A 14,335-nucleotide genomic window follows, 5' to 3' on the forward strand; every position below is an offset into this window, starting at 1 on the left:
CACTTGATTGGTTCTTAGATTACAATAGAATCATCTTGTGTTTGAGAATTCTCTTGCATAAATCACATTTGCATAATTAGAATTATCATTTTCAGAATATGAATGAAAATGTGCATAGATCACATTTGCATACTTTTCAAGTGAATTGTGCATAGATTACAATTGCATAGTTTACATTCTGAAAAATCAATCGTAGATTTAGATCAACTTTCTTTGATTTGAATTTACATATTTTTATTCTTGTTTTTAACACACAAAAATAAAAATAAAAACTTTTTTGGAATTGGTTTGCATTAGTTTTTCTTGATGAAATTAGTGCATTAGAGAATTTGTTATATTTTCTCTTAGTGATAAATTTTTTGCATTGTTGGAAGTGAATGGAAACTCTCTCCTTACTTTAGTTAGGATTCATCGAATTGAAAGGATTACATTATCATAATCAATTGCATTCAGTTTTGAGTCGGGTCATAACACCATTGGTTTCATATCCATTTACCCTTTTGAGTAATAACAACCTAAATAACACAGCGCTTAATTAAAATTCATCTAATAACTTTTACATTTTTAGGGCTCTTTCCACCAATCTAGCTTAGGCTAGTGTCTTGGAATAAGTTTTAGTTAACTCTCCAAGACAGTAAAACAAACAAGTAGATGTATCTTGCGGTAGGAGAAAAATCCAATTGTTACATCTATGCTCTGGGAAAGCTCCTCTTAAAGGAGAAGCCCGAGATCATATCTGAACTAGTGTGGGAATCAATCCTTCCTCATTGGGAACGATAGACGATATTCACGTATTAAAAACGGTAAACCTCGGATTGACCATTGTCGAGGATCCTGGGGTCACTTGTTGGTAAACCTTGGATTATGTCAAGGAGCCTTCAAGGGGATTGAGCTTGTTACTCTGCCCTTGCGTGCGTATCGGATCGTAGACTGTTCCCCTAGGTATATTTGTTTCCGTTGGTAACCTTAGTGACCATATTCTATAGGATTCTTCCTAAGGTGACAGTGGTGGGAAGATCCCACTGTACTTGGAGCAGACGTCGGCTAGACTCACTTGGATTTTCTGGGGGGTTCTCTTCACTCGAGACGGTTTAGTGGAGAAACTTGTGCCAGTGTATTCATTAAGCAGGTTGTCGGGGTAACTGTTCCAACTGCCATTTCTGTATTGAATTCTGCGACGTTGGATTTCATCACCAACTAGTGTTTTCAGTACGGAAAGCTACTGTTTGTGTGTGGTTTGACTCCTAGTTTTGATAGCGCGTGTTAATTTGTTTGTTTTTACTCTTAGAGACCATAGGTGTGAATTGTGAATTTTAATTGTTAGGTGTGAATTGTAAATTGTTAATAAAATTCACTGAAGTTGAATATAAAGGCAAATGTTCCGGAATTTACCAACCAAGGCACCCCTCTTAACGAGAATCCTAGTACTTTTCCTTACTTTGGAGATGTTGGTCCTCCTTATATGGCTACTTTGTCATTACCTGGATTTACAATAGGTTTACCGATATGGTTATTTTCAACTTCGTTGGCCCTGAATACTCCAATTGTTCCACCTCAACCGAATGCTTCACCTCAACAGAGTTCACCATCTCAACATCACCAAACTTCTGTTGACTCTTTACCTTCTTCGCCTAATTTTTCTTCCTCCATTTCTTCCTCTTCGCTTGGTAAAAGCCTTGATGCTAGTAACCAGGTGGCTAAGAAGAAGAAGAAAGGGAAGAAGAAGAAGAAGAAGAAGAAGAAGAAGCAAGATAAGAAAGAAGTCAACCAACCAACCATGACTATAAGTGTTAGTTGTGTTGAGGAAAACTCTGATATGCATCGTAAACCAAATACCCTTGCAGGCTTTGTAAGGGTGACCACTTCCTTATCAATTGTCCTGGTATTCCAAAGGTCTTGGAAGTATGGTCAGAAAAATCTCATCAACTTTCCATTGATCCATCAACCAGTGATAGTCAGGTTCCTGGGAGAAAGGGTAAAGTTAGGTTTCCTTGTAAGTTATGCAAAGCGAGTCATCAAACTCACATTTTACCTCACATGGATGAAGCCTCAAAATTGTTGGAAAAACTTACTGTTCCACAACAAGAATTTCCAACTCGTTACCGTAAACTTTCTCCCAACCTACCGTCAACTGATGGAGTGATTGATCTAATTTCAAGTACAGTCGATCACACTCTTCCATTGGAGAGTGAAACTCATGTCACTCAGGTTGATGATCCATTAGTTTATCAAGTGGTCGATTCAATTTCACGTTCGGTCGATCCCACTTTCCCTTTAGAGAGTGAACTTCACACCGCTCAAGTTCTTTTTGTTACATCAGATTCTTCTACGCCGGGGGGCATTTCACTTGTTTCTACAGAAACCCCTCCAAGTACTGAGGTCTTTTTCTTTGATTGGAATAGACTGACAGAACCTTGTCTTCCTTCCTCCATCCCTTTCCAAATCATTGTCAAGGTTGGTGGTAGGGACATGCACCGCACACAGGTAGATGAAGGTGCTTCTATTAGTATTTTATCCTCAACTTCTTGGAAAGCTTTGGGTTCCCCTCAGCTTACAACTATTACGCAGAATCTGGAAGCTTTTAACAGAACCATTAGTGAACGTTTAGGGATCCTTCCTAAGTTTTCTATTACCTTGGAAGGTAAAACTGTTTATATTGATCTTATGGTAGTTCGAGGTCCCTTGGATTTCAATTTACTCCTTGGACGAGACTATGTTTATGCAATGAAAGTTGTCGTATCGACACTCTTTCGCGTGATGTCTTTCCCTCACAATGGAAATATTGTGACTATAGACCAGCTTTCATTCCCTAGTCTTGTTTCAACTACAAATAATATGACACCCCTAAATGTTCCTGATTCTAAAGTGGTATCTACCCCGCCATGGGTTAATTATGTGGCAACTGGTCCCATTTTTTCAGTTACCGATGTAAGTGAGCCTCTCAGTGTTTGATCATCTTCCTTTGATTTAGATCCGGTAATTGACATGGAAAAATCTATGGGATTACTTGAACGTGATGTTCTTATCCCTTTTGAGTCCCTTGACATGTGTTCCTTCCAGAGAACTATTCTTCCTTCTGATGAAGACCTTTTGGAAGCCATGATCAAGGTGTGTCAATTGACATGTCTTTCTTCCAGTTGGAAGCCATGATCAGTGAGTATGAGGACAATTTTTTCCTGTATCAACCTCGTTAAAAAATGAAATAGGCTGTCATGAGGACAATTCTGCTCCTGAGTCAACCTCGTTAAAAAATGAATCAGGTATGAGGACAATTCTTTTCCTGTGTCAACCTCGTTAAAAAATGAATTAGTTGTTTCGAGGAAAGTTCCTTTTACTGTGTCGACCTCGTTAAAAAATGAAACAGTGAGTGTGAGGATAGTTTTGTTCCAGTATCAACCTCGTTAAAAAATGAAACAGGATGTTTCGAGGATAGTTCCTGTTACTGAGTCAACCTTGTTAAAAAATGAATAAGGTTTGAGGACAGTTCTTTTCCTGTGTCAACCTCATTAAAAAATGAATCAGTTGGTATGAGGACAGTTCTGTTCCTGAGTCAACCTCGTTAAAAAATGAATCAGGTATGAGGACAGTTCTTTTCTTGTGTCAACCTCGTTAAAAAATGAATCAGTTGTTTCGAGGAAAGTTCATTTTACTGTGTTGACCTCGTTAAAAAATGAAACAATGAGTGTGAGGATAGTTTTGTTCCGGTATCAACCTCTTTAAAAAATGAAACAGGATGTTTCAAGGATAGTTCCTGTTACTGAGTCAACCTCGTTAAAAAATGAATCAGGTCTTAGGACAGTTCTTTTCCTGTGTCAACCTCGTTAAAAAATGAATCAGTTGGTTAGAGGAAAGTTCCTGTTACTGAGTCAACCTCGTTAAAAAATGAATCAGGTATGAGGATAGTTCTTCTCTTGTGTCGACCTCCTTAAAAAATGAAACAACTCCCTTTTCAAGTTAAATCTTGAAAGTAAACCTTCATTCCATCCACCTGGTTGAATGCAATGAAGCTTGGGGGGCATGTACCTCGCTTTGCATCATTATGCTGGGGGCATGCAAACCTCTGGAGCATAGTTCCTTGTCTTGTGTCAAGCTCGTTAAAAAATGAAACAAGGAGTCTTGAGCATAGTTCCTTGTCTTGTGTCAAGCTCTTTAAAAAATGAAACAAGGGTAGGTTATATAGATAGATTATAGAGAGTAGTTATGAGCATAGTTCCTTGTCTTGTGTCAAGCTTGTTAAAAAATGAATCAAGGATTTTATGAGCATAGTTCCTTGTCTTGTGTCAAGCTCGCTAAAAACTGAATCAAGGATTTTATGAGCATAGTTCCTTGTCTTGTGTCAAGCTCGTTAAAAAATGAATCAAGGATTTTAGAGCATAGTTCCTTGTCTTATGTCAAGCTCATTAAAAATTGAATCAAGGTTTTTTAGAGTATAGTTCCTTGTTAGGTAGATTGTAGAGAGTAGTTATGAGCATAATTCCTTATCTTGTGTCAAGCTCGTTTAAAAAATGAAACAAGGGTTTTGAGGATAGTTCTTTTCCTGTGTCAACCTCACTAAAAAATGAACCAACTCCCACGAGTCTTTCCAAGATTTCGAAAGTAAACCTTCATTCCATCCACCTGGTTGAATGCAATGAAGCTTGGGGGGCATGTACCTCGATTTGCGTCATTTTGCTGGGGGCATGCAAACTTATAACAAGCATAGTTTTTCATTTCAAGCTTGTGCAAACATGAAACCGAATTTGAGCATAGTTCTTTTCCTGTGTCAAGCTCGTTAAAAAATGAAACAAATCCTCCTCTAATTGAGTCGAGAGTTTGACTAGATCTCATAAATGTTAAGTTGTATATTTAGGTTAGTTATTTCAGTTTTTGCATAATTTTCTTACAGTTGTAGGTCAAGTCTTTCAAATCATCTCGTAACTAAACCTTCATTCCATCCAGCTATTAATTAATGTACTTAGTTGAATGAAATGAAGCTGGGGGGCATGCGCTCTAGCAGTTATGCTTAGGGGGCATCAAGCATAATTTTCTCTCTGTTTCAAGCTTGTGTAAAAGGAAACTACTTTGAAGCATAGTTTTTCTCTGTTTCAAGCTTTTGTAAAAAAGAAACCTATCTCGAGTCAATTTAAGTTATTTTCAAGACTCATTAAACTCATGAAAATCCCGAGATCATTTTTCTATATTTCATTCTCGTAAAACAAATGAAAATGTCGAGTTCTTTCCGTCTTTTCCTGCTTGTAAATTAAATTGAAAGTCAGCCATATGAGTACATTTTTATCCCTTTTTCGAACTCATTAAAACTTACGAAAAAGTGAAAACCATGAGTACATTTTTATCATTTTTTCAAACTCGTTAAAACTTACGAAAAATTGAAACCTTAGAGTCACCTTTAAGCTCTTTTCTAACTCCTAAAACATGAAAAGATCACCGAGTTTTTCTTTTTAAACTCGTTAAAACAGAACTAAAAAGACAGTCCACTTACAGCTCTTTTTCTGACCATAAAAACATGAAAATATTGCCGGATTTTTGTCGTTTCAAATTCGATATTGGTTATAAAACGACATGTCATTGATCGCTTTTTTACTTTTTCGGATCAGAGGCACTAATTACGAAAAGTACTCCTTGGTCGTAATGATCAAGCGGTTCTCTCAAGTATTATTTTATATTTTTTCGGGCTTGGGAGACACAAATTTACGAAAAAGGTCAACCCTGGAGTCTTCTTAAGTTTGTTTAGACTCTCTAAAATAGAAAAACGCCGAGTTTCTCCTATACTGGACTCGTTAAAATTTAACAGTAAAGGACCTGTTCAATTACAAACAGGAACAGACCACTCCTTCTTAGGGTTCGAATTTAAACTAAGTTGGACTCATCTGAAGGATGAGCTTATAATCAAGCAAATGTTATCCTCCTCAAGCTTGTCAAAAATAAAGAGGTACTTGCCAGAAATGGTGGGGGAAAATAGAGAAAAATGAGAATGTTTGTCATACTTTGTAACCACTCTTGAACACGACAATTTTATTCACCTGGGTTGGGAAATCCTTTGCCTAACAGTTGATCAAACCACATTGAAATTCTTCAGCCGGTTTCTGGGTATTAACTTTGGGTCAATTGTCACCAAACCATCTGCTATGCCGTTATGTGTTCAAGAGGTCAGTGTCAATAAGCCATTCATCTGAAAAATATCTGTCTCCATCTTGACCATCCATGAGTCAGTCCTTGCAACTAAATTTCTTCAACTTGATCTATGATTTCATGTTGTGGGCTTGCCTACGACAGATCGCTTTCTATCGACTTCAGCTCATTATCTAGAAAGATGATCTAGAAATCGTCAGTACCTTGGGATCTGCATGCCTTAATGGAAAGTTTCTCGCCTTTGACGATAGGTTGCATCATTGACCTTTGATCAAAGGATTCCGTGACATGTTCGACATCAACACATCTATTCACATCTCATGGATTGTACTGAGTACTTTGAGAGCCATTGACATTAATGGTGGTTTCTCTCACACTTGTTAACAGTTTACATCATTGACTGGTAATCAAGTGGTTTCTACCATGTTCGACTTCAACAAATTCATTCGCATGGATAGAATCGTACTGTTTCGGGAAGTAGAAATGAAGACCCTGGATCTAGTTTCTGCCATCCAGGCTGCGAGGAATTTTGTATTCATTATATTGTGGACTATTCATAAATAGATGGCTACATCCATACTGTGTCTACATGTGTCTATACTTGTGATGTATTACAAGATCATTCCTATATCAGAGCAGTAGATAGTTTTCTAGTTAGTTTTGATCTGAGTATGGGAATGCCTACCTCAGCAATGATATGATCTCATATATATATATCTTGCATTGAATGTTTTTACAGGTTTCGACCGGGCTCTCCACAAGATGATCCTCGAAATGATAAAGTACTTCACTCTTCCTAAATGATAAATGAAATCCTCATCTACTACAGACTTCGCACTTTAGGGGGAAATCTGTTACACAAAAATATCGTCACCATGACTATTTGCAGTCAGTATGGGTCTATCATCACTTGTACTATCCTCCTAAGCAAGTCTCAGACCTCAGCTCTCCAAGTCAAGCTTTGGAAATGGGAGAAAGACATTAAAAATCAACAGAGCTCTGGTTCCACACTTTCTCTCACTGTTGCTTGCGGTCTTGCACCCCCTGTTCACAAAAACTGCGGACCTGCCCGCTCTGTCCCTAAAGGAGTGGATGCAGACCCCTGTGAAAGTCAAAAAGGTGCAAGTTTATTCTAAAAAACTCACTTTGGGTTAATTCTAGATGATTCTAGAAGGAATTTTGACGTGGATTGGTCGCTCTTAGGTGGTTCATGCATCACAAAAGAGAAGGAGCTAATCCCTTGATGAGAGGAGCTATCCCTTTGAAGGAGGACTTTATCCCTTTGAAGGAGGACCTAGTAACTTCCCTCCATTGCACTATAAATTAAGGCATTGGGCTGGTTGCTAGGGAGGTTAGAAGCTGAACATTTTTTAGGGTAAATGTTGGTGGAATTGAGACTTCCTAGTTAAGTTTGAGAGGAGAGATCACATACCTTTTTGGCTTCATTGGGAAGAGAGTGAAACTTGTCAAAGTAGAGGAGACTTCTTGTTGGACCCTGGGAGGAGCTTGTATAGCATCAAGGCACAGGTTGTAAAGTTCTTCTTTCATTTGAATTAATACAATCAGATTCATTTTTCTCAACAAATTGTCCTATGTCAGTTGTTTCATGAATTCCTTGATCTTCATGTTAAGTATGTTTTATGATATTGGCTTTTAAGGTGCTATTTAATTTGTTTGCTTGTTTGTGTTTGCAGATTTGCAACAAGGGAGCTCATTTGGATCAAAGGAGCGAGGCTTCCACAAACTTGCATTGGACCTAAGGTAGGCCTAAAATACTTGTTTGCCTTTGTTTATAAATGCATATTTAGAGAAAGATAGTTTTTGATTGGCTTGCTTGTCACTAGATATCGTTAGATTCTAGGAAGGTCTATCTTGTCCGAAAGATCGACTCATTCCGTGTGACATCCACTTTTCATCTCTAAGCTTTGACTGAAAATAACTTGTAATTGTAACTTTAGGAAGGAAAAGGATTTTTTTCACATTATTATATGACATATGATCATTCTTCAAATAGATTATTTACCTCTGATCCATAGGCATCATTGTGTTCTTCAATGCACTAATGTACAATCTCTTTATCAACTTCCTTTTTACATGAGATAGCCTCTTTTTCTATGATAAAGGGCTCAATATATTGCTGTCCAACACATTCCACTTGCTGGTTTCTTCCTATAGGTTCAACAACCAACTGATAAACTTGAATAGCTTCATCCTGCTCCCCATTTAAACCACTTTCATTATAGATAGGAGGATCATCAAATTTAACCAAATAAGAACTCTAGGGATTTATTTGCAACTTAATTATTTCTTCCTCCTCTCGACTGCTGAGCATAAATTCTTGATGCATGCTTGAATTTTCCTCTATCTGAATACTCTCTTGATCTGCTTGGAACAGAGTTAACCCATTCTCTACTTGGGAGATTATTGAAGAAAACTGTTTTATAACCCTCTCTGCATCATTTTGAGGACATGATAGTTCCTTGCTTTCAGAGACTTGCTCATAACTCTGAATGCTTGATATATTCTCAACAAAACCATTAGTTTCATCAACAAGATTATCTTGATATTTTAAAGTTTCTTTAGCATCATAATATTCACAACAACCTTCAAAAAGAAACTTGTGTGGGTAATAAGTTTTACAAGAAGAATTGAACACTGAATGGAAATCTTTCAAAGATGAAATGCTTGAAAGAGGCAGAGACCTAAACCAAGCCCTAGCTTCTTGATCCAAAGAAAACATAAACAGCTTCATCTTAACATCTTCATGAATGATGCCTTGCTGCTCCATGCATTCATGAAACTCTTGGAGATGCTGAGTTGGATCTTCATATTCTTTTCTACTGAATTTTGGAAGATACTCATTCCACACAGAAAATGCAGGCATATCATGAGGATAACCAGTGATCTCAGTAAAATCAAATGGATCAAATTTATGGACTAAGAATGCAGGGAAAGCCATTAAAGCCTAGAAAAGAAAACTTCAAAGTACAGTGGAGTCACCAATCAATGTGGTAAGTGAAAATCATAGGTGAATGAACAACCAACTGCTGAAACTTGTCACTCTCAAGAATCAGCTTCAAACTTAATGAATTCAAGACAAAGTGTTCTTATTCTATTGCTTTGCAATCTGTGGTCTTTGTTACAATGGAGTCGCCTTTTATTTCTTTTATTTGAAACAACCAAGTATTTCCTCCTCACTGAACAACCAGAGGAAAATATTGAAACCTAGGGAAATGTCTTCTTGTCTTCTCTCCCCGGCAACGGCGCCAATTAATGTTGTTCCTTAAGAAACCAATTTCCTGGCTGTAGTGAAATTGTTCTTAAGACATTAATAAAGATTATTTACTTTCACTTATTGTTTATTATATCCCAAATGAAAGACTTGGAAAACTTGGCCTTAGACTCTTAATACATGTGTGACCAGAACATCTCAAAATGCCATTTGTTGCTAAATATAAATGATGAATGAGGAAAGTTTGAAGGGGAAATTAAAGACAATATGCTGATCTCTCACAAGAACTATTATCTGTAACTTAGAGGAATTGTGATCATGAGAAATAAATCATAGACAATATGTTGGTCTTCCACATAAACTACTATCTATAACTTGGAAAGGAAGTGAGGACTTTAAGTATAGGAGCGCTCTTTAAGGGATTTTACCCTGCAGCTTCATTACTACACTTAAAAAGAAGAAAACATTGCATGACACATGATAGTGAAACTTACAAATTATATGTAACAACTCCTGGAACTTCTGATTGTTTCATTAATCAATGATGTTATCCTAAAATACAATGGCCTGGTTCTCCAAAATTCCAAAGTTTGAACCCCCAACCATTTCTCTAAATTTTCTTCCTTTTATACATTTGTGGAACAGTCGCTGATCTCTGCAACTGCCAAACTACTAAATTGTTTTCTTAATTATTTGAATTATAAAATATTACACAATTTTATAGAGGTTTAAAGATACCTCAAAGAACATAAAATAACAGAAAGCAACTGAATTTAGAAGAAGACAAGAATGGCTGACTCGCTCTACTAATCCGTTGTTGAATTCCTTTGTAAATGCCTTAATCCGCTTTAATCATAATGCAGTGTGTTAGACTTGTATAATCCTGGGCTTACGCATGTGTCAGATACATTTTAATTAACCAAAACATGAAAAAACCCAACCAATTTCCTTTTCCTTTAAAATTAGCTTTAACACTAATTTTCCGTTTACACAAAAAAATTGATGCAAAACACATAAAGTAGAATTGAAGAGGAATTAATCCGATTTAATAAACCTATTGGATCTACCTGTTTAGCACTGCGTTGACCTCCCATTATAAATCACAATCGGTGCTCTTAAACAGTGTATCAGCCCAAATCTTAAGACTTCTGTGATATGGCAGACCCAACGATAGTATAAAACATAGCACATAAAATATCGGGTCTGACCATCGCAATCACAATCGGTGCTTTTCCAACATACATGCATAAAGGCGGACCCGACGGACTTTAAAATACAGTGCATATATTTCGGGTCCGGCCCGTAATCGCAAATCGCGATCGGCTTAGTCTTATACATAAGTATTAAGCGCTATGCGATATTGCGGACCCGACGGGGCTTATAATATAGCATATATACGTTTTGGGTCTGCCTATCGCAAATCAAAATCAGCGAAACCCAAACTATATATGAATAAGGTGCTCTGTTATACTGTGGACCCGTCTAAACGTTAAAATATAACATATATTTTTGAGGTCCAGTGTTGACACTTCAACGCTTGTTTTCTTTGTAAATTCAATGTATTGATGCTTTGCGATATATATATATATATATATATATATATATATATATACGAATACATCCATATAACCATTAGCTTCATCCTGGGCTATATTGGGGCCGAATCTTCTATTTTACTTGTTCCTTAACAAGGAAAACATACCCAATATACCATTATTACTCCTTTCTTTTGCTTTTATCTCTTTTTTTGAAGTATTTTGAAGAGATTATTGAATGAAAAATGGATTTTATAAATAATAAAAAATGCATGTTACAACAGATACACACGTGGATTTTTGGGTTGATGGTTAGAATGTAAGCCTGGGGGTACCTAAAGGGGCTGAAAGCTTGAGTCCATCTTAGTCCCATTTGGATAGATTGTCTTGGTCAGGAATCTATTCCATGGCATTGCGGTGCCTCGGTCTTCAATAATGTACTTGAGTCATCATGTAATGTACTTATCAAAATAATAATAATAATAATTATTGCGACTTATTAAAGCATGGGTTTCATGCTTGGGTCACCATGTTTTAGGTCAAAATCACCATTGAGGACTTCTAGGATTTATTCTAAGTCTATAGAATTATTGTACATTTAAAGAGACCTTTCTTGGGCTTTTGAATCATGTAAAAAGGTTAAGTATTAAGTCAAATATGAATTATGTAACCTCCACACCATGTCGGCCTAGAAGAAGAACAAGCCGGCCTAAGGACCCTATTTGACCCCATAAGAAGCCTATAAAAGGAAGAACATCGAATTCATTTGGAGCATCATTCTCTCATCCAGTTAAAATTCTCTCGTAGCTGGGAAGAAGTGTGAAATTCTCATGTTGCTAGACAGAAGTGTGAAATTCTCTTGTTGTTGGGAAGAAGTGCGAAGTTATCTTGTAGCTGGGAAAAGGTGTGAAGTCTATTGTCGGGAAGTTGAAGTGAATGCAAGTTTGGGGAAGTATAAGGAGAAAGAAAAAAATCAAAATTTTGGTGCATCTCTTTCTATGTTTCGTGTTCTGGATTGGGAGAACGAAGTCTCCTAAGTTTCATTGTTGCTGGAAGCTACCAGTTGTTGTGAGTTGTTTCCCTCGTCAAAGTTGCTGGAAATAGGTCAAAATTCTAGGAGGCTAACTTGGTGTGGAGAGAAGGTGTTTTCTTAGTCTAGGGTGAAGAGTCTCAAAGAATATTATTGAAAGGAATAATTATCTTGACTGGGTTTTCCCCCCGAGGGGGCGTTTTCCCTGGCATGTGCCTACATCTTGTGTCTATTGTTTTATGTGCTACTACTTTTGGTAATTTCTTGATGAACAAAAGAAATAAGATATAAAGAATCATAATAATAATACACATCACAAGTAATTATCAAGAACAAGAAAATCTTTACTGCCTTTATGCTTTTCTAACAGATCTTTCATGTCAAATTTAAAGGACAACAAAATTTTGTCATCCATGATGATTTCCTTTTTGTTTTCAATCAACAAAATATCATCCACATATAACACCACATATAAAATGATCACAAATTAATTTGAAATACAAATAATGACAAATATTTCTCTGTTTGAATCCAAGTCCCAATATATGAGTATCCAATTTTTTACACCACATCCTTGGAGATTTCTTTAACCCATGTAAGTACCTTTGTAGCTTGAAATCCAACTCTTTCTTTCATTTCACCACAAAACCTTCTATTTGTTTCATGTATATTTCTTCTTCTGAATCCCCATGTAGGAATGTTCTCTTTGCATCCATTTATTCTACTTCAACATCAAAAGCAACAACAATAAAAAAGAATTATAATAGAAGTTAACTTAGCATTATGAGAAAATAATTCACCAAACCCAATTCCCTCTTCCTAGGAATAACAATTTGCTACTAATTAAGATTTATGACTTCTTCTAGATAGAAATTCAATTAGATCCCTATCCAAATGGAAAATGGCATCCACCCATGGTATTATAACTCAAAAAGGCTATAAATAAAGGGCCTCACTTTGTAAAAGGACAGATTGGTTGACCACAATGTAATGATCAAAAGTTTATCTCATTTAATAAATGGTTATTCTAACAGGTTATCTTTCCTTTCACATATTAGTTTCTTGGAAGATTTACATTTTTTAATCCTCTTCTATCAACATTCATGGTTCTTAGATCTTAGCCCCAAAGATCTGTATTGGTGGTATCATAACGGGTTATGACTCCATGGAAATCAACATTTTAAGAGTGTCTAGTGGAAGTTCTCAGATCTTATTAGACCAGAAACATTACAAGAAAATTTCCATTATCATATGTAGCCTCGACAATAGCACAAGCATGTGCTATATTCCTCTTTGTTCTTTGTCATAGATAATTGGTTGAGTTGTATCACGTTTAACCCATTCACAATAATACACATGCAGATTGTGTATAAAATGATGTCACAAATATTTTGGGTTCGTGCTCTCTAAGGGTTTCTGAAAAATATTCCAAAATAGTTACGCAACTTCCTGTGGATTCTCTACCAAGAAATAAGTATAAATTCTTTATATACCATTTAAATCCTAATGGATAGAAGAATCTGTGTTTTATTTAGTCGCTTGGACTAGCAACACAATTTTTACTGAGAAGTGATAATAATGTAGTCCCCACTTAAGATTTTGAATGCATCAAGTTATCACACCACATTGGTTGCAAATTCCTTAAATCTACCATGCCTATGGAGCAGTTGGTCATACAGGAATTATACCACTAGGGGCTTGCTTACACCAAAGCCATTGTTGCAAGTCTTCCAGGTACATACTATCCCTATTCAGTTGTGGTCGAACAAAATGATTCTGCTTCAAACATGATCCAACTTTGACCCCACAGGAGAACTTTAGACATGATATCTCAGTTGGAACATGATAAATTGACATCTCTGGTGAATATTTTTCAATGCAATATTTTGGCTTTTACTTAACAACATTGAAATATTTATGGCAAATCATTGGTTATAGTTTATGCTAATCAAATGTCTCTATATTTATCACAACTTTCCAAACTAGTACTAGTTCATTATAACAACATTTTGTCATGTTAATTGGAGCCACCTTTCCAACAACTTATTTTTCTTATATATTTTTGGTGAATTGGTTGAGGAGGGAGGAGATTTTGCATTATGGTTTTCTTACCAGGTTAAAGGAGGTGGAGAAAATATTGTTTCATGGCTCATTCTTCCCAAAAAAATAGTGTCTATTGGATCATGTTGTGTTGACAATTAATCAATTACAACATTTAAGGATGATTTTCTCATTCACTATGGTATTATTTGTTTAAAAAAAGTTGATTGTATAAGTATCCCATGCTTATATGTCTTTGTGGATATACAAATTTATGTGCAACATCTATTTGAGACAATAAGGTATAAATTCAAATAAGAAGATAGAATTTCTTTAGATGGAATTATGCAAATTTCAACTGCCATCCAT

General features: G+C 36.1%; 1 pseudogene; it reads left to right on the forward strand.

The window, feature by feature from the left end:
- The first annotated feature begins 13,504 nt into the window (after window positions 1-13,504).
- LOC149152881 (uncharacterized) lies at window positions 13,505-14,128 on the forward strand (annotated as a pseudogene).
- Window positions 14,129-14,335: the final 207 nt, after the last annotated feature.

Source organism: Pinus tabuliformis, chromosome 9 (genome assembly GCF_031772625.1).
Source record: "Pinus tabuliformis cultivar Carrire ecotype Pingquan chromosome 9, CPIR1, whole genome shotgun sequence".
NCBI classification, from domain to species: Eukaryota; Viridiplantae; Streptophyta; class Pinopsida; order Pinales; family Pinaceae; genus Pinus; species Pinus tabuliformis.